We start from the raw sequence: 19838 nt of genomic DNA on the forward strand, positions 1-19838 counted from the left end.
GAGAAGAATAATGCACCTGTACACCCAGGGACGTCTTGGAATTAGTATGCTTTAGTTGCGAAGCTGGTCCCTGGTCTGAGTGAAATGCACAACATGCATAAGTCGCAATAAAGACTTGCAAGTCTTTAATAACAGATCGAGCACCAGCCGAGCGCTGTGGCCAACCCCAGAGAAATCTAGAATAAGAATCAACTGCAACCAAAATACATTTTAACGCATTATCCGAAATCAGTGGCCTCTAATGATTCAAATAGATGCAACCAAAAGGCTTGTTGCAAATTAAGAGGTGTGTTTGCGGTGAACGAGCTACGGTGGAGGTTTTAATCTGGTGACAAATGTCACAACAAAGAACATATTTTTTGGCCGGCTGGTATAAGCCTTGCCACCAATAACAATTCTGCAGCAGCGAAATTGTGGCTGCCACTCTAGCAATGAAATCGAATGAAATCGAATGAGAGACTCGACTGAACTCACGTCGCGGTAAGACTTAATATACGACTGCCGTTTTTCACGGTCAGTACAGCACTAACAATACCGTTTGAATTTCTCGTTTGTTAAACCGTATATGAAATTACTTCTATTTTCAGAAAGTATCGTTGACCTCTTATTATGTCGTGGGACGTTATGACACGCAGTTAGGAATTGAAGCAACCACTTAGAAAGGTCAGAAATCTTTCGTTATTGTTCATTTCTCAACACCGTTTCATTTCACAGCACTGAGGTACTTGCTCCTTTATGAAAATCTCGCATGAATTCACTTTTCCACTTCTTACAGCTTCTTTTGATTTTACGGTTAAACTATCCGTCTTTTCTTTAAAGACCACTGTAACAGTTCAAATTTGTTAACACACACGTAACTGATGCACCGATTGAGCATGTTTGCAACAACCCAGTCCACGATTCAAATACCCCAGTTGTCCGGCACTCCTTCCGCTCACAGCCTTTATTGATATTCACAAAAAACTTTCAGGTGCTAGCATTAAATCTGCAGAATATTGTATGATATTCGTGTTGTACATCATGATTTGAATAAATGTTTTATGCTTTCAGAATGCAAGTCCCCTGATGAAGGGTTCGCCCGAAATGCATAGGGCTGAAATATAGAGAATAGATAAGGATTGTTGAAAAGAACTTGTAAAATACTATGCGAGAAATAGTATGAATTTAATATGAACTTATCAAAAAATTTGAATTAAAGAAAGTACTGAAAAACACATTTTGGAGCACCATTATTTGAAATCGCCAACACAGGAGTGCTGAGTAAGGGACGTTACTCCTACGGGAGACAACGCCTTCATTTTCTTCAAATGTTGGCAGTGCCATGTTACAGGGATTCTGCTCAGGAACAGAACTATGCTAGGGACCATATAACATCAGTATGTTGGAACTTATTCACTATACCATGTGAGGGTGTGTGGGGGGGGGGTCATGCGAGGGGGTGTGTGTGGTCACGCTAGGGGAGGTGTATGTGGGGGGGTGTCACGCGAGGGTGTGTGTGTGGTCATGCGAGGGTGTGTGTGTGTGTGTGTGTGTGTGTGTGTGTGTGTGTGTGTGTGTGTGTGTGTGTGTGTGTGTGTGTGTGTGTGTGTGTGTGTGTGTGTGTGTGTGTGTGGGTCATGCGATGGTGTGTGTGTGTGGGGGGTCACGCGAGGACGTGTGTGTGTGTGGGGGGGGGGGGGGGTCACGCGAGGGTGTGTGTGTGCGGGGGGTCATGCGAGCAGGTGTGTGTGTGGGGGGGTGTCATGCGAGGAGGTGTGTGTGGGGTCACGCGAGGAGGTGTGTGTGTGGGGGGGTCACGTGAGGAGGTGTGTGTGTGTGGGGGGGTCATGTGAGGAGGTGTGTGTGTGGGGGGTCACGTGAGGAGGTGTGTGTGGGGGGTCACGTGAGGAGGTGTGTGTGTGGGGGGGTCATGTGAGGGGGTGTGTGGGGAGGGGGTCATGCGAGGGGGTGTGTGTGGAGGGAGGGAGTCACGCGAGGGTGTGTGTGGAGGGAGGGAGTCACGCGAGGGTGTGTGTGGACGGCGGGGGGTCACGCGAGGGGGTGTGTGTGGGGGGTCACATGAGGGTGTTTGTGTGGGGGGGGTCATGCAAGGGGGTGTGTGTGTGGGGGGGGGGTCACGTGAGGGGGTGTGTGGGGTCATGCGAGTGGGGGTGTGTGTGTGTGGGGGGGTCACGCGAGGAGGTGTGTGTGTGGGGGGGTCATGTGAGGAGGTGTGTGTGTGGGGGGGGGTCATGTGAGGAGGTGTGTGTGAGGGTCACATGAGGAGGTGTGTGGGGGGGGGGGGTCACGCGAGGGGGTGTGTGGGGTCATGCGAGTGGGGGTGTGTGTGTGTGGGGGTCACGCGAGGAGGTGTGTGGGGGGTCATGTGAGGAGGTGTGTGTGTGTGGGGGGTCATGTGAGGAGGTGTGTGTGAGGGTCACGTGAGGAGGTGTGTGGGGGGGGGGGGTGTCACGCGAGGGGGGGTGTGTGTGTGTGGGGGGGGGGGGGTCACGCGAGGGTGTGTGTGGAGTCACGCAAGGGTGTGTGTGTGTGGAGGGGGGTCACGTGAGGGGGTGTGTGGGGGAGGGGGGTCACATGAGGGTGTGTGTGTGTGTGGAGGGGGTCACGCGAGGGGGTGTGTGTGGAGGAGGTCACGCGAGGGGTGTGTGTGGAGGAGGTCACGCGAGGGGTGTGTGTGGAGGAGGTCACGCGAGGGGTGTGTGTGGAGGGAGGGGGGGTCACGCGAGGGTGTGTGTGGAGGGAGGGGGTCACGCGAGGGTGTGTGTGTGTGTGTGGAGGGAGGGAGGAAGGGAGGAAGGGAGGGAGGGAGGGAGGGAGGGTGGTCACGCGAGGGTGTGTGTGGAGGGAGGGGGTCACGCGAGGGGGGGGGTGTGTGTGGGGGTCACATGAGGGTGTTTTGTCTGGGGAGGGGTCACGCGAGTGTGTGTGTGTGGGGGGGGGTCACGCGAGCGGGTGTGTGGGGTCACGCGAGTGGGGGTGTGTGTGTGTGTGGGGGGGGTCACGTGAGGGATGTGTGTGTGTGTGTGTGGGTCTCGTGAGGGGTGTGTGTGTGGGGGGTTCATGCAAGGGTGTGTGTGTGGGTCATGCTAGGGGGTGTGTGTGTGGGGGGGGGGGGTCACGCGAGGGTGGGGTCATGTGAGGGTGTGTGTGTGTGTGTGTGTGTGGGGGTCACATGAGGGGGGTGTGTGTGGGGGGTCATGCGAGGGGTGTGTGTGGGGGGGTCATGCGAGGGTGTGTGGGGGTCACACAAGGGTGTGTGTGGGGGAGGGTCACGCAAGGGTGTGTGGGGTCACACAAGGGGGTGTGTGTGGGGGGTCACGCAAGGGTGTGTGTGGGGGGGGTCACGCAAGGGTGTGTGTTTGGGGATCACGTGAGGGTGTGTGTGACGCGAGGGGGGTGTGTGTGGGGGTCATGCGAGGGGTGTGTGTGTGTGTAGGGGTCACGCGAGGGTGTGTGTGGGGTCACGCAAGGGGGTGTGTGGGGTCACGCGAGGGTGTGTGTGTGTGGGTCACGCGAGGGGGTGTGTGTGGGGGTCACGCAAGGGTGTGTGTGTGTGTGTGGGGGTCATGCGAGGGTGTGTGTGGGGGGGTCACATGAGGGTGTGTGTGTGGGGGTCACGTGAGGTGTGTGTGTGTGTGTGGTCACACGAGGGGTGTGTGGGGGGTCACACGAGGATGTGTGTGGGGGGTGACACGAGAGTGTGTGTGTGGGGTGACCCGATGGTGTGTGTGTGGGGTGACGCAAGGGTGTGTGTGTGGGTTGACGCGAGGGTGTGTGTCTGGGGTGATGCGAGGGTGTGTGTGTGGGGTGACGCGAGGGTGTGTGTGTGGGGTGACGCGAGGGTGTGTGTGGGGTCACGTGTGTGTGTGTGTGTGTGTGGTGCGAGGTGTGTGTTGCAAGGTGTGTGTGTGTTGTGCGAGGTGTGTGTGGTGCGAGGTGTGGTGCGAGGTGTGGTGCGAGGTGTGTGTGGTGCAAGGTGTGTGTGTGGTGCATGTGTGGTGCAAGGTGTGTGTGTAGTGCGAGGTGCGTGTGTGGTGCGAGGTGTGTGTATGTGGTGCGAGGTGTGTGTGTGTGTGGTGCGAGATGTGTATGTGTGTGTGTGTGTGGTGCGAGATGTGTATGGGTGTGTGTGTGTGTGGTGTGAGATGTGTATGGGTGTGAGTGTGTGGTGCGAGGGGTGTGTGTGTGTGGTGCATGTGTGTGTGGTGCATGTGTATTGCAAAGTGTGTGTGTGGTGTCGTGAGGTGTGTGTGTGGTGTCACGAGGTGTGTGTGGTGTCATGCGAGGGTGGTTGGTTGTGTGTGTGTGTGTGTGTGGTGTGAGGTGTGTGTGTGATGCGAGTGTGTGTGTGGTGTGAGGTGTGTGTGAGGTGTGTGTGTGTGGTGCGAGGTGTGTGAGTGTGTGGTGCGAGGTGTGTGTGGTGCGAGGTGTGTGTGTGGTGTGTGTGTGTGGTGCGAGGTGTGTGTGGTGCGAGGTGTGTATGTGTGATGCGAGGTGTGTGTGTGTGCTGTGTGGTGTCACGTGTGCTGTGTGGTGTCACGTGTGAGGGGGGTATTTGTGTGTGGCGTCATGCACGAAGGGGGTATGTGTGTGGCATCATGCACGAGGGGGGTATGTGTGGTGTTGCGTATGAGGGGGGTTTATATGTATGTATGCATGTATGTATGTGTGTGGCGTCGCACGCGAGGGGGTAAGTATGTGTGTGGCATCACGCAAGGGGGTAAGTATGTGTGTGGCGTCGCGCGAGGGGGGGTATATGTGTGGCATCGCGCGAGGGGGGGGGGGTATGTGTGTGGCATCGCGCGAGGGGGGGGGGGTATGTGTGTGGCGTCGCGCGAGGGAGGTATGTGTGTGGCGTCGCGCGAGGGGGGTATGTGTGTGGCGTCGCGCGAGGGGGGTATGTGTGTGGCGTCGCGCGAGGGGGGTATGTGTGTGGCGTCGCGCGAGGGGGGTATGTGTGTGGCGTCGCGCGAGGGGGGTATGTGTGTGGCGTCGCGCGAGGGGGGTATGTGTGTGGCGTCGCGCGAGGGGGGTATGTGTGTGACGTCGCGCGAGGGGGGTATGTGTGTGGCGTCACGCGAGGGGGGTATGTGTGTGGCATCACGCGAGGGAGGTATGTGTGTGGCATCACGCGTGGGTGGTATGTGTGTGGCGTCGCGCAAGGGGGGTATGTGTGTGGCATCACGCAAAGAGGGTATGTATGTATGTGGTGTTGCATGCGAGGGGGGTATGCATGTATGTATGTGTGTGGCGTCACGTGAGGGGGGTATGTAGGTATGTGTGTGGTGTTGCACGAGGGTGTGTGTGGCGTTGCGTGAGGGTGTGTGTGTGGCGTCACGCAAGAGAGGGAGTGGGTGGGTGTGTGTGTGTGGCGTCACATGATGGGGTGTGTGTGGCATCACGCGGGGTGTGTGTGGCATCACGCTAGAGGGTGTGTGTGTGTGTTGCGTCACGTCACGTGAGGGTGTGTGTGTGGCATCACGCAAGGGGGGTGTGTGTGGTGTCCAACAAGGGGGGTGTGTGTGGTGTAATATGTAAAGGGGGGGTGTGTGGTGTCATGCGAGGGGGTGTGTGTGTGTGGCATCGCGCGAGTGGGGTATGTGTGTGGCGTCGCACGAGGGGGCGGTATGTGTGTGGCGTCGCGCGAGGGGGGTATGTGTGTGGCGTCGCGCGAGGGGGCGTTATGTGTGTGGTGTCGCGCGAGGGGGTTATGTGTGTGGCGTCACGCGAGGGGGTTATGTGTGTGGCGTCACGCGAGGGGGTTATGTGTGTGGCGTCGCGCGAGGGGGTTATGTGTGTGGCGTCGCGCGAGGGGGTTATGTGTGTGGCGTCGCGCGAGGGTGTTATGTGTGTGGCGTCGCACGCGAGGGGGGTATGTGTGTAGCGTCGCGCGAGGGGGGGGGTATGTGTGTGGCGTCGCGCGAGGGGGGGGGGTATGTGTGTGGCGTCGCGTGAGGGGGGGTATGTGTGTGGCATCACGCGAGGGGGGTATGTGTGTGGTGTCGCGCGAGGGGGGTATGTATGTATGTATGTATGTATGTGTGTGGTGTCATGTGAGGGGGTATGTATGTATGTATGTGTGTGGCGTCACACGAGGGTGTGTGTGGCGTTGTGTGAGGGGGTGTGTGTGGCATCATGCGAGGGAGGGAGTGTGTGTGTGTGTGTGTGTGTGTGTGTGGTGTCACATGATGGGGTGTGTGTGGCATCACGTGGGGTGTGTGTGGCATGACGCGAGAGGGGGTGTGTGTGGCATCATGCAAGGGGGGTGTGTGTGTGTGGCGTCATGCAAGGGTGTGTGTGTGTGTGTGTCGTCACGTGAGGGGGGTGTGTGTGGCGTCACACAAGGGGTGTGTGTGGCGTCACATGAGGGGCTGTGTGTGGTGTCATGCGAGGGGGGGTGGCATCACATGAGGGGGGTGTGTGGCGTCATGCAAGGGGGGTGTGTGGCGTCACACATGGTGGGTGTGTGGCAACACGCAAGGTGGGTGTGTGGCATCACGCAAGGGGGGATGTGTGGCATCACACGAGGAGGGGTGTGGTGTCAAGCGAGGGGGTGTGGCATCATGCGAGGGGGGTGTGGTGTGACGTGAGGGGGGTTTGGCGTGACGCGAGAGGAAGTGGTGGTGTGACGCAAGGGGGTGTGGTGTGACGCGAGGGGGGGTGGTGTGACGTGAGGGGGGTGTGGTGTGAGGCGCGGGGGGTGGTATGACATGAGGGGGGTGTGACGCGAGGGGGTGGTGTGTGGTGTGATGCGAAGGCAGGTGGTGTATGGTGTGACGCGAGGGGGGTGGTGCGTGGTGTGACGCGAGGGGTGGTGGTGGTCATGGGGGGTGGTGGGTGTGGTGTCATGCAAGGGGGGCTGGTGGTGTCACGCGAGGGGCGGCGGTGGTGTGTGGTGTCACGCGTTGGCGGTGTGTGTGTGTGGTGTCATGCGGTGGCGGTGTGTGTGGTCATGGGGGTGGTGTCACGCAAGGGGGGCTGGTGGTGTCACGCAAGGGGCGGTGTGTGGTGTCTGAGGGGGTTGGTGTGACGCAAAGGGGGCAGTGTGTGGTGTCATGTGAGGGGGTGGTGTGATGCCAAGGGGGTGGTGTGTGGTGTCACGGGGGTGTTGTGTGTGGTCACGTGAGGAGGGGTGGTAGTGGTGGTCACTTGAGTGGGTGGTGGTGTGTATGTGTGGTCACGCGAGGGGTTGGTGGTCACGCGAGCTGGTGGTGGTGGTGGTGGTGGTGGTGGTGGTGGTGGTGGTGGTGGTGGTGGTGTTGGTGGTGGTGTGTGGTCACGCATGTCAGGGCCTTGAATCCTTGGAGTCGTACGATGCTCAATGGGTTCCACCCCTTGATAGCCCCATGGTCTGAGTGAACTAACAGACTTGTTGGAGTGATCAAGTGAGGGAAGGAAAGGAAGGGGACAGCAGTGAGGGAGACCTGTAAAAGCACTATTAATATACACCACTCAATCTATAACACAGGGAAACTACAATATATCCATATGTAAGTGGAGAAATGTATGCTACGCCTTGCGCTATACCTGTATAGGAAAAGAACAGTGCGGATATCCGTGAACCGGAATACAGGAAGGGAGTGCAGCAACTAGCAACATATAAAGGAACATGCACGTTAGTGAACAGTGTGCAACATCACTCTCTGGCAGCTCTGTAGCGTAACCATAGATCTCACATACCTATATGCTCATAGGTGGCATTAAAACAGGGGAGGAGGAGCGGAGCGACCAACCGGACCTGCTTCGCTTTTCCCCTGATGTGAATACAAAAGAAAACAAGCCACTGCAATGACACTTCACTTCATGCAGAAAATGAACCCTTTTACATGCTCTAGCTGAGTTACGGTTTACCAACAATGGCCTGGACCATACATAGGTACTTTGTCACATGAAAACGTTTTGTGCACACAAGGGAAAGGACACTACTAGCACTCTTGACTTCACAACAAAGAACAAAGTAAAGCTTCCCACAGAGAAGGTGAGAAGTTCGCCACCCCAATGAGGCCGATGTATCCCCTCGGCCAACACAATGTCGAGCACACGGCAATGAGGCTTAATCAGGGTTTTTCCCAGCAGCCGCTGGGTATTATTGCGCCCGGGCTTGGGAGTGGAGTTATCGCAGCCGGTGGATACCGCTACGATATGGCAGTTACTAGGAATGAGCACAGTTCCACACGTCTCTTTGAACGCCCCGCAAGAGCCATTATCGGCTCTTCCAACGGGGCGTAGTTCGTGACCACGAACAAGTCACTCGAACCAAGATGCAAAGGTGATACAAAAACTCAGGAGGATTGTAAGAAGGATTGGTGCTCCAGGCACCCCTACCAGCCCTCCTGGCGCTCGTCTGGATCGGGTATTCACAGGAATCAACAGCATCATCCGGTGCCCTGGAAGCCCTCATATCGGCTTTCGGTGGCGTGATGACATCACGCGCGTCTTTGCCCGGTGCCTCATGGGGAGTGTGGTCCTTCCCAGTGGCGATTTCTATGGCGACGCCGATGGGTTTCGCCGGTGTTCCTCAGCAGCCGCCGCGATGTGCCGTGAAAGTACATCCCTCGCCCGAGGAACACTGACAGAGGCATGGTTTCAAAGGGTATTTTTTATGAAAGAGTTTGGTGTACCGAGGAGCGTGAACCCCCATGGCCGGCTCCAAGGAGTTCTCCTCGTTTCCGTACACTTTCCAAGCCACCAAATACCAGAGCCTTGTCCGGTATATCTTAGAGTCAACAATACCCCTCACTTCGTACTCTGCCTCGTGAAGTCAGGTAAGAGACACCACAAAAAGCATTAGCGTGCTACGTCTTCGCCCCGCCCATCTCGTGAAGGGGCAGAGGAGCCTCGGCGCTCGAGGCCGCACTATGCGGAGCAAGTACCTGGGTCGGCTCCACATTTCCCTCCCTTTCCAGGGCCGGGAGCGACCCCTGCCCAACGTAAAACAAATTTTATGACGCCATGTGCGTCATATTTGGGCAGCCTGACACTGCCAGCTCGCCTTCAGGCCCCGCAGGCTCAGAGGATGGAGGGGCCCAGCTCCACGGCCTTCTTGTGGACCCATTATCGGGTCTGGACTGACGCCGGTCAAACCTCCACAGCGACCTTAGCCGGAGTTGCGTCTGGTGCCGAGGTCCTCGGCATCCCCGACAACCACTGGCAGCACCTCCGCGATCCTCATTCCAGACGACACAGAGCTGGTCGGGTGTCCTCCGACTCTGAGACCGGCGCTGACGGAGCCGTACGGCTCCATGCCATTCACTCTGCCCTATTCTGAAGGGTTAGGGATGGAGGAGAAGGATTGGGAGTGGGTGGAGAATCCCTTAGAAATCCCGCAACAGCAAGACCTGGAATTCTATGAGGAATTGGGTGACGCCAGTGGTCTGGAAAAGGGAGCCACTTTTGCCATGGTGGTGCATAGGGCTGTGGAGGTCCTTGACCTACAGCTTCCTACAGTGGCGGTCAAGATGAACGTCTTCACAGAGGTCCTGCAGCCTGGGGTTTCGAATTCGGAGCCCCTACTGCCTTTCAATGAGACCTTGACAGACGTCCTTCTGGGGACATGGTCCAAACCCAGCACAGGGGCTCTTGTGAATAGGACGATTGCCCGCCGCCCCGCACCGGGGGACACATTTCGTCACCACCCACCCCACTTGGTAGGCCAAGCTTCCACGTCCCGAGGTGCTTTCCCTTCCGCACCCCTGGACAGGGAGTCCAATAGGCTGGAAAACTTTGGGAAGAAACTTTTCTCTTCCACCAGCATAGCTCGCCGGTTGGTGAACACTGCATGTCTCTTGGGCCGTTACTCCTATTCTCTATGGGATACGGTAGCGCAGGTGCTGCCCAGAGTCTCGGAGGAGGACCGAGCTCTACTCTCCCACGCTATATCAGATGGTAGAGCTGCAGCTAAGTTCGCCATCAGATGTAGCTTGGACACAACAGACTTGCTAAGTAGAGCGATTTCCACGACAGTGGCTGTTCGTCGCGACGCCTGGCTAAGAACATCTGATTTTTGGGGGGATTGTCCAAGTCAACCTCATGGACATGCCCTTTGATGGCTCCCGTCTCTTCGGAGACAAAGTGGATGCTGCCATAGAGCGCTTCAAGGACTCCCTGGCCACGGCCAAATCTTTAGGCCTCACTACTGCCCCTAGGACTTCATCCAATTTTCTTTCCTTTCATGGCTACGTAAGGGGCTACCAGCAGGGCCAACCCTATTCTGGCCAGAGTGAACCAGAAATCGAGCCAAGCCACCATCCCCTCTTCCACCGCAAAACCTTCCTAGTCCGTTCCCCCAGGACCACTCTCAGACAGTTTGTGGCAGAATACGCCATCACTTCCACCACTGGCAAAACATCACATCGGACAGGTGGGTGCTGCAAATAATCCGGAGGGGCTACTCCCTACCCTTCGAGACTGCCCCTCCTTCTATCCCCCAGCATACGATTGGCTGACGGAGGATCACCTTGTTTTGCTCCAAGATGAAGTCAATGCTCTCTTGGCCAAAAGTAGGCAATGGTTGCTATTCCCGCTACTTCCTGGTCCCCAAAAAGGACAGAGACCTTTGTCCTTTCCTAGACCTCACAACCCTCAATTTGTTCCTCAAAAAGCAGAAATTCAAGATGCTCACCCTTGCTCAGGTTCATTCTGCCCTGGACCCAGGAGACTGGATGGTAGCGCTGGACTTGCAGGATGCCTACTTCCATATTCCCATCCTGCCTGCCCATCGCCCCTACCTGCGGTTCACCGTGGGCTACGAGCACTTTCAGTTCATGGTGCTCCCCTTTGGCCTCACCAGTGCTCCTCGGGTGTTCACAAAGGTGATGGCGGTGGTTGCAGCTCATCGGCGGAGATCTGGGGTCACACCTAACTCCCTCTCAGTCGCTTCCTTCCATTGGGGCGGTTCTGGACACGGTGCAGTTTCGGTGCAGGCCTATCCTCCCGAACTGCAAGTTCAGGATATTCAGGCTATGATACCGTTGTTTCAGCCTCTGTCCTGGGTTTCGGTGAGACTGACTGTGAGAAGCTGGCTTGGTATATGATACACACTTATGTAAATGGACACCCTGCACCAATCCAGACAACCCTTATGGTCATTTTAGCGGTCTTAGACAACCTTAGAAAGCTCTCTAAGTGGTAGCTGTGGAGAGCAGCCCTCAGGCTTAGTCCAGAAGGAGTGTAAAGCAGCTTTTTCTACCGGAACATAATCTTATAAGTATAGACTAGGTGAAAAAGAACCACACAGTGTAGTTATAAAAATTATGTATTTATTTATAAGACACTCACTAACACATACAGATATCTCCTAGCCAGAGATATACACAAGTCACACAATACTTTTCAATAGAAACAGGTAAGTAGCATGTAATGCACAGTGGTCACCAGGGGGTGTTAAAATAGTGGTGTGCGAACCACGACTCGAGTCAAGACTATACCCAGAAGACGTAGAAGTGCTGGGGATCCAAAGAACCACCTGAGGTAAGTAACCGCATGCAGCCAACATAGAGAAAATGGCCTCCCTACAGGTGCCCGGCTGGGTGCTGTCCGGGACTCCGCACCAATCACAACGCTGCCATTGCAGCGTTGTGATTGGCTTACAGGAGGGGAGGGAGCATGCCTGTTACTGTTTGAGTTGAAAACAGTGGTCCTAGACAAACCTAACTATATCCAATTTGTGTCTGTATTACATGCAATTTATACAAACAAAAATGCATAGTTTAAAGGCACAACAAAAAGGGAAACACCAAATTATCAAGTCATAAATGGTGGGCCACCAAAGGTTCATTGAGTTTAGCAAGCATCAATTTATTTCTCACACTAAGTATACTTCATAGAATGAAATACATATATTAGGGCATAATTTGCAGCATGACCATATTGAGACGGTTATTATCAGGGGAAAAAGAAAAAGTAAAAGTAAGTGCTCATGTGGAGAGTAGAGGGGGGAAGATGAAAATCATCAAGAGGTATACATAAACAATAAGCATTTATTATGGTAAAAGGAAATCAGCAAGTGATCCTGCCAGGGCTAATATTCCTTCAATATTTGGGCCTACCCCTATCTGCAATTTGCAAACTCAGTAGCTTTTTGACAATCTGTTTACACAGCGTAACTTCATCTGTGGCTGGGATACAAGGGAGGTGAAAGTTGGGTGTAGGCCCACTGGGGGGTTGGCTGTCGACGTTTCGACCCTAATCGCAAAAGGGCAAGTAGACTCCTCTGCATGCGGGTCTTCCTCAGGACGGGGAAGGGGACCTGAAAATTGACCGTAGAGTAAGGGGGGGTGGCCAAGTAGAGCTAAAAGATTTAATTTAACCCACATGAAAATGGGTACTTAATTGATGTGCCAGCGTGAATATATAAATAATAAAAGCTCACCAGAGCGAAAGTCGTGGTGAAGAGACTACTTCATAGTCGTGTAGATAATAATTAAAAAATTCCATGTGAGTTCATCATGGTCGGGATTAAATAATCTCGAAGCGCTGAGTAAGTATAAAGGAAAACACCATAAGGGCAAACTCACGAATATATACATAAACGGTGAAAGAACGAGCACCGGCGTGCACCATAAACTGACCCGCTGAGTTGTAGTGGTGTAAGAGCCTTCAAGCCAGATACTGTTGTCAGGGCGTTCAATTCTGTGAGAAAGGTGGCACAAGTTAGATAGTCCGATTAAATTAACCTCTATGTGCGATCGGTTAATTAGCCAGTGTATCCATTTACCTCCTGTTATAGAACCCTGGCGAGAAAGGGGGAGAGAGATGTGCCGCATCCGTCGGTGTCTCTGTAGCTGCATGAATGACGCGCTTCTAGCCGATGGTTAAAGAACCCGCGTGCACGTTACCGGACGGAACGCGCTGAAAACAGCTGTTGCGTTGCCGATCGGTTACGGTGAAGACAGACTAAGTTGTCTTACTGGGGAAAGGAAAGGAGACTCGATCCATCCTGCAGTACCGCTATGAAGGGCTAGATTAACACAGCGACCTGGGGCACAGTGCTGTTTGCCAAGTGAAATACATATACACAATATTTATACAATACAATATATACAATACATTTTATCATTATACAGTAAGCAAACCATATGTTAAAATTACAGAAAAAAAAGTGCTGTTCAAGGTATATACAAGTGGAAGTTTCTAACCATTTTGCAGGGTGGAGATTTGTCTAGTAATCTCCTCGTATTCATTAAGGCCCTTATGTACAGTATCAAAAATATGTATCCATTTACATTCACGTGTGCTCAAGATGTTAGCAAAGTTGCCACCCCGTGGGTTCGTCCGGACTTTTTCCACAACCCACCACCTCAGACTCTCAGCCGAGTGTCCAAAGGTGTTGAAGTGTTCGACGAGGGGTGCACCCTGGACATTACAGCGTATCCTGCTACAGGTGTACCTATGCCCTGGGTACCTCAGTATCATATACTAGGGACTGACAAGAGTACACCAGTGTCCAATCTGGGATGTACCTAAGTACTTCCCATACCAATTTAGGGGACAAAACACAGAGACTGGGGTCCTGGTTAGCAGGATCCCAGTCAGACTAGTCAGAAACAGCATAGCGCTAGGCAAAAAGTGGGGGTAACCATAAAAGCAGGTCCTACTTTCCTTCACGGACTCTGAGGCTGTTGGGCCTCATGGCCTCCTGCATCCTGCTAGTGACCCATGCACTGTGGCACATGCAGACTCTGCAGTAGGACCTGAAGTCCCAGTAGGCACAGCATCGAGGAAACCTCACCGACCTGGTTCAGATTTCAGAAGGCACTGAGAAATATCTTCAGTGGTGGCTGACGGACAGCTGTAGACCCCTCTCCCTTCCCCACACAGATCTCACAGTAGTGACGGATGAGTCCCTTCTGGGCTGGGGTGGCCCTCTGGGGGAGGTGGAGGTCAGAGGTCTCTGGTCTCTGGCGGAAGCCAAGCTCCATATCAACCTGCTGGAGCTTCAGGCGATCCGTCAGGCACTAAAAGCCTTTTTGCCGTCACTAAAGGAAAGACTTGTTCAAGTGGTCAAAGACAACACTACCGCCATGTGATACTGCAACAAACAGGGTGGAGTGGGGTCATGGACCCTCTGTCAAGAGGCCCTGCGTCTCTGGACTTGGCTGGAATGTCAGGGCATTTCCCTGGTGGTTCAACACCTGGCCGGTTCTCTGCCCAGAGTGCTCAAGAAGATCAAGAGCGACCGGACGCAAGTTATTCTTGTGGCTCCAGACTGTACACAGAGAGTTTGGTATCCCGAGCTTCTAGACATGAGCATTGAACCTCCAGTCAGGCTGCCCCTTCTGGATGATCTTCTGTCGCAGCAGCTGGGGAGGGTCCTCCACCCGAACCTCTCCACTCTCCGCCTCCTTGTGTGGAGCAGCGACAGTTGACAGCTTTTGACCTTCCTCCTAAAGTCTATGAGGTTATCTTGGCAGCCAGGTGTCCCTCTGGACAATTAGTACATGCCTGGCAATGGAACAAGCTTTGTAAATAGTGTACAGATCGGTCTATTGACCCTTTAACTGCTCCCTTATCTGAAGATCTTTTCTTCATACTTTCTTTAGCCCAACAGGGCTCTGCTCTGGGCACTTTGAACGGCTACCTTTCGGCTTTTTCCTCCTTTGTTTGGCTGCCTGATCAGCCATCCTTGTTCAGATCTCCTATAGTGGAGAGATTTTTGAAGGGGCTAACACATTTGTTCCCCCTTCACCTTTCATCATGCCACAGAGGGACCTTAATTTGGTACTCACCTTCTTGATGTGTGCACCGTTTGAGCCATTGCATAACTGTCCTCTGCGGTTGTCCACCATCAAAGCAGCTTTTTTGGTGGCAATAACCTCAGCCAGAAGAGTCAGCAAACTACAGACAACCTTTCCGGATAATGTACTACTCTAGACTAGGGCATCTTTTCTTCCTAAGGTTTAACTCAGTTCCATCTGGGACAGTTGGTTACCATACCCACCTTCAATGCGTCTCCGCATCCTTCCAAGGTAGAGGAATGTCTCCACTGTCTGGAACCAAAAAGAGCAGTATCATTCTACCTCGATCGAACCAAAGAGTTACGGGTGAATAACCAACTCTTTTTAGGGTACTTGGGCGCAAAGAGAGATTGTGCTGTCCAGAATAGAATGTATCCCGAAGTTATCCTCTGTATAAAAATGTGTCATGTCTTAGTGAAGAAGGGTTTAGGGCCCATTCCACCAGGGCAAAAGCGACCCCCACGGCTCTCCACTGCGGTGTTCCTGTTTTGGAGATATGCCAAGCTGCCTCGTGGGCATCTCTGCACACGTTTGCCAGACACTACTACCTGGATTCCCATGTTCGCAGAGAGGGCCTCTTTAGTCGCTCTGTTTTTCCAGTCTGACCTGTTCCTCAGTCCCGGGTATGCCCAGACGTGGGTCCCGTGCTCTCCATGCCACTGGAATCAAGCTATCCTGGCTGAAGAGGTGTGAAATCCCGAAACCGGTCCTAGGATGCCTGTTTCCAGTCCAGGGAGGACCTGGCTTGGCAGTTCGGCTGGACTGTTCCCATGAGGCACAGGGTCAAGGCTGATTTGCATATGGCTGGGTTCAAACTGGAATGGCATGGTGAGCAAAAAAACTATGGATTTTGGCCCAGATCGCTGTACTGGGGTGAATGTATGACATTGTTCTGCATTCTGTCCATCAACTGTTGTTTTTGCATTTGTCACTGCGAGTGGGATGGGTATGCCCTGACGTGGGTCAAGTGCTCTCCATGCCACTGGAATCAAGCTATCCTGGCGGAAGAGGGGTGAAACCCCAAAACCGGTCCTAGGATGCTTGTTTCCAGTCCAGGGAGGACCTGGCTTGGCAGTTCGGGCTGGACTGTTCCCATGAGGCACAGGGTCAAGGCTGATTTGCATATGGCTGGGTTCAAACTAGAATGGCATGGTGAGTAAAAAAAGATGGATTTAGGCCCAGATCTCTGTACTGGGGTGAATGTATGACATTGTTCTGCATTCTGTCCATCAACTGTTGTTTTTGCAACTGTTCCTCGGTCCCTCCATTGCTTGGGTATCTGTTCAAAGGTAAGGAATCTGCGGCTAGATGTCTCTATCAGATGAGCATGTTACCTACTTTCGGTAACTCCTTATCTGGTAGAGTCATGATCTAGCCGCAGATTCCCTACCGACCCTCCCATCCCTCCCCGCACTGCGGAATGGGGTTTTTAGTGTCCAGGATGTCCCCTTCAGTGCACTAGCTGTCTGTCTTTTAACATACCATGGTCAGTCACCTCATGGCTCCGCGCTTCTGGCGTGTAAAATCGTGAAAAGTACTGACGTCAGCGCGCCGGAGTGGCGGTTATATTGATGATGCTGACGGCACAACGCCGAAAAACACGACGCTGACGATGTCATGTGGAGTCGACCAACACCACCTACCAGCGTGCAGGGGTACTGCTACGAAAAATCTTCTGGATCCAGCCTGACGCCTGGAAATTCAAAGGTAAGGAATCTGCGGCTAGATCATGTCTCTACCAGATAAGGCGTTACCGAAGGTAAGTAACTTTTCCAACAGTGCAAAAGGACGTAGCAGTCGGAAAAGCTGTGTTAGTCCATCTATTTAAATAACCTTCATTTATTATCCCACCATCCACTATCGTGTCATTAATTATCATGTTGTTTTCATGCTTAACTGCTAGTTAATCTGATTTAAGCCTGTGAATCTATGAAAGATTCAATACAGGAGAAGAAAACAAGTCACTTACCTGTAACTGTAGTTCTCCATTATTGGCAACTTTCATAGGTTTACTTGGCTCCTTACTCCTCCCCCGAGTGGCTCACCTTATTTTGTATAGATCTGTAGGTTCTCTCTAGTGCTTGAAAATCAGAGGGAAGAAAGCCTCTGAGGGGAGTGTTCTACAGGGATCTGCAGCATAATTGGCTGAAGTTTGGTTCTTTTTTAATGATGTGGATAAGAGGCTAAAATGTCTGTTTTCTAGCCCTTGTAGGCTATGTGTAACACTGTTCTGCTTTTTAGCCGTCCGTAGGACTCCCACTTCAATGATGAGGAATGATTCAAGTATGTGCAGCTATGAAAGATGCCAATACTGGAGAACTACAGTTACAGATTTGCAACTTATTTTCACGCTGTCCCTCACAGCCAGGATATACCTGGCGGTGACGGATAGTTAAGATAAAAATAAACATCTGACTGTCCACTTAAATGCCGAGGACGCTCAGATGTCTTATCTCCAGTGCACCTTCTCCATTGGGCTCCATGTTTGTGCAAGTTTTACTCCAGCAGAGAAAGTTTTAGTCCTCCGGTGTAAAACTTGCAGTCCACTTGACTCAAAATAGGGTGGACGGACCTTGAGTTTGGCAGACGGACCTTGAGTTGGCATAGAGGGTACTCCGTCACCGTTGCAAAGTCTGAATCGACTCCGGAGGTCCACCTTATGCAAATCAGTAGTCCTCATGGGAACAGTCTATCCTGTAACCTTGGACACCTCACCTCTTCATCCTGTGGCCCACTGCTTTTTTAGTTGGGAAATTTGAGATTCACACCCACAAATCTCAAGCTACACCTTCTCACTTTATTGGGAAACGGTGGACACTGGCACTCTGCCCCCATTGACTTGAGCAATTTTAAGGTGCTGTGCTGTAGAAAGTGATTTGCCTATGTACCTATGGGGTCATTGTGAAAGAAATCAAATCAAATCAAAAAGGAAGTGCTTGAGTAGGCCGCTCCTGAGTGCCTGTGATCTGTTTCCTGGGTTGTGACTCACCTCCCCCAGCCCCTGTTTTCATGTCTTGCCTGCAGGCAGCACACATGTTCTGTCGCTTGATGACAATCTATTGAGTATTAAAAAAAACCTCTAACATGGGGCTTTTAGCCCGCCCATTACTTACCATTTGTCTGCGTACCGCACCACCAGCGTCCCTTCCTTCATCACTTCTATTTCTCTGTGTGGTGCATGGACCAAGTACAGATTGATTTAGCTTAATTAGTGTCGTCCATGCTCGTGCATTGATTGAGGTACAAATGCTTTTTTTTTGCATTGTATATATTGCAACTCTGCCCTCTAGTGGTTGAATCTGATTATTGCTAACCAAAACATTGAAAAGCCAATCGCAAATCTACTTGGCTTTCTCAATGCTTTCTTTGCCATGTAGCACAGCTGCGTGGCTGCTGTGCAGAATGGTTGAAGGTAAAAAAAAGATATAAGGCAACAAGCGTTGAATGTGTCAGAGCACTTTTTTTTACTTTTAACCATGCTGCACAGCTGCTGAGTTGCTGTGCAGCATGGCTAAAAAAACATTGGCAAAGCCGATAGATCTCGGATAGGCGAGACCCATTGGCTTTGCCAATGCTTGATTAATTTTAATTCCTCCGATAGAATATTTATGTAATGAGACCTTTAGCTGTACCGTTTTAACCTTTATATAAAATGTCTTATAAAGTTGTTTTTAGTTATTTTTATTGTGTACGGAAATGCCACGGACTGAGTGAATGCTAATAAAATTGGAGTGCCAGTCACTTGCAGCGTACCCTGGCATGTGTGACAGTGATTTATACACTGCTTGCTAGCTTTGGGCACCGTGAGTGGTAATGTGATGCTGCGGTCAGCAGCTTTAGAGAGTGTAAGGTTCCCTTGGGGTGGCGTTAAGGGAATAATACTACAAGATGTTGTCAGGGCCAGTCCCAGGTCAGTGCAAGGCTAGGCTGTGCCAGTGATGACCCACGGAGGAAAACGGGGAAACTGTTGTGCTTTGCTTAGACCCGCAGGAACACCTGCAACAGCGCTGCATGCGAAAAGAATGTTACAATAGTGAGAATAATTAACAACAGTCATGACGTCACTTTTGGAGCTGCACCGAAATGTGTCATACAACAGTCATATATCAGCAGTTCGACTTTTAAAGTCATAAATTCCACTCCACCCGTATGTACTTACTTGCCTGTTGAAAGGGAATCATTAGAGTCAATGAGCCTCAAATCAGGTTCAGTAAAGAAGTCACTTATTAAGTCTGCTTTCTGCAAAAACAGGGCAAACTGTTGCTTGCTAATAGTGTACTATTCAATGTGATTATCTAGGTCCCACTGATGGAAATAGAGGAAGAAACAACAAATAGAATAAAATGCAGGATGCTTTCATGCCGTGTGTTTATAAAGTCTGGAACTTTGGTTTGAAAAAACGATTTAGGGGATTCAGCCGCCTTATACCTGAGCAACAAATTGGTATTCAGACGACGGATACAATATGCTGGTCAGTGCACCTCAATGGAAATGCACTGTGAATGTATTTATTTCACTACAGCACCGAGAAATGTAGTTGCATGCTGTAGTGAGAATGATTGAGCATCGTGCATATTATGCCACTTACAGAAACTGATGACACTTTGCAAGTACTATGTCACTATCCAATGTTTTGAATCCGTGTAATTTTTTTTTACTACTTAAACATGCAGGGCCTCATTTACGAGGTTTTGATGCAGGGCAGCGCCGCAAGGAACCTTGCAGAACTGCCCTACGTCAAAAGAAAAGGGCAGGAATGCACCTTACCTATGAGGTACAACTGAAACAAATCAGGGATGGAATGCTGAATGATTCAAACATTCTCCCCCAGTCAAAAGATCTGGGTTAAATCCATTGTTCTTTTGCCCACTGCGCCACCCCAGTTTGGACCCAGACATATCCAAATCAGTCTTGACCCTGTGCCTCATGGGAAAGTCCAGACCGAACTGCTGAGCCAGGTCCTCCCTGAACCAGAAACAAGCATCCTGGGACCGGGTTCGGGGTATGTCACCTTTCATCAGCCGAGCTAGCTTGAATCCAGTGGCACAGTGAGCAAGGGACCGACCTCTGGGCATACCCATCCCGCTTAGAGCGAAAAGTGTA

This window comes from Triturus cristatus, chromosome 3_2 (genome assembly GCF_964204655.1).
Source record: "Triturus cristatus chromosome 3_2, aTriCri1.1, whole genome shotgun sequence".
Taxonomy (NCBI): Eukaryota; Metazoa; Chordata; class Amphibia; order Caudata; family Salamandridae; genus Triturus; species Triturus cristatus.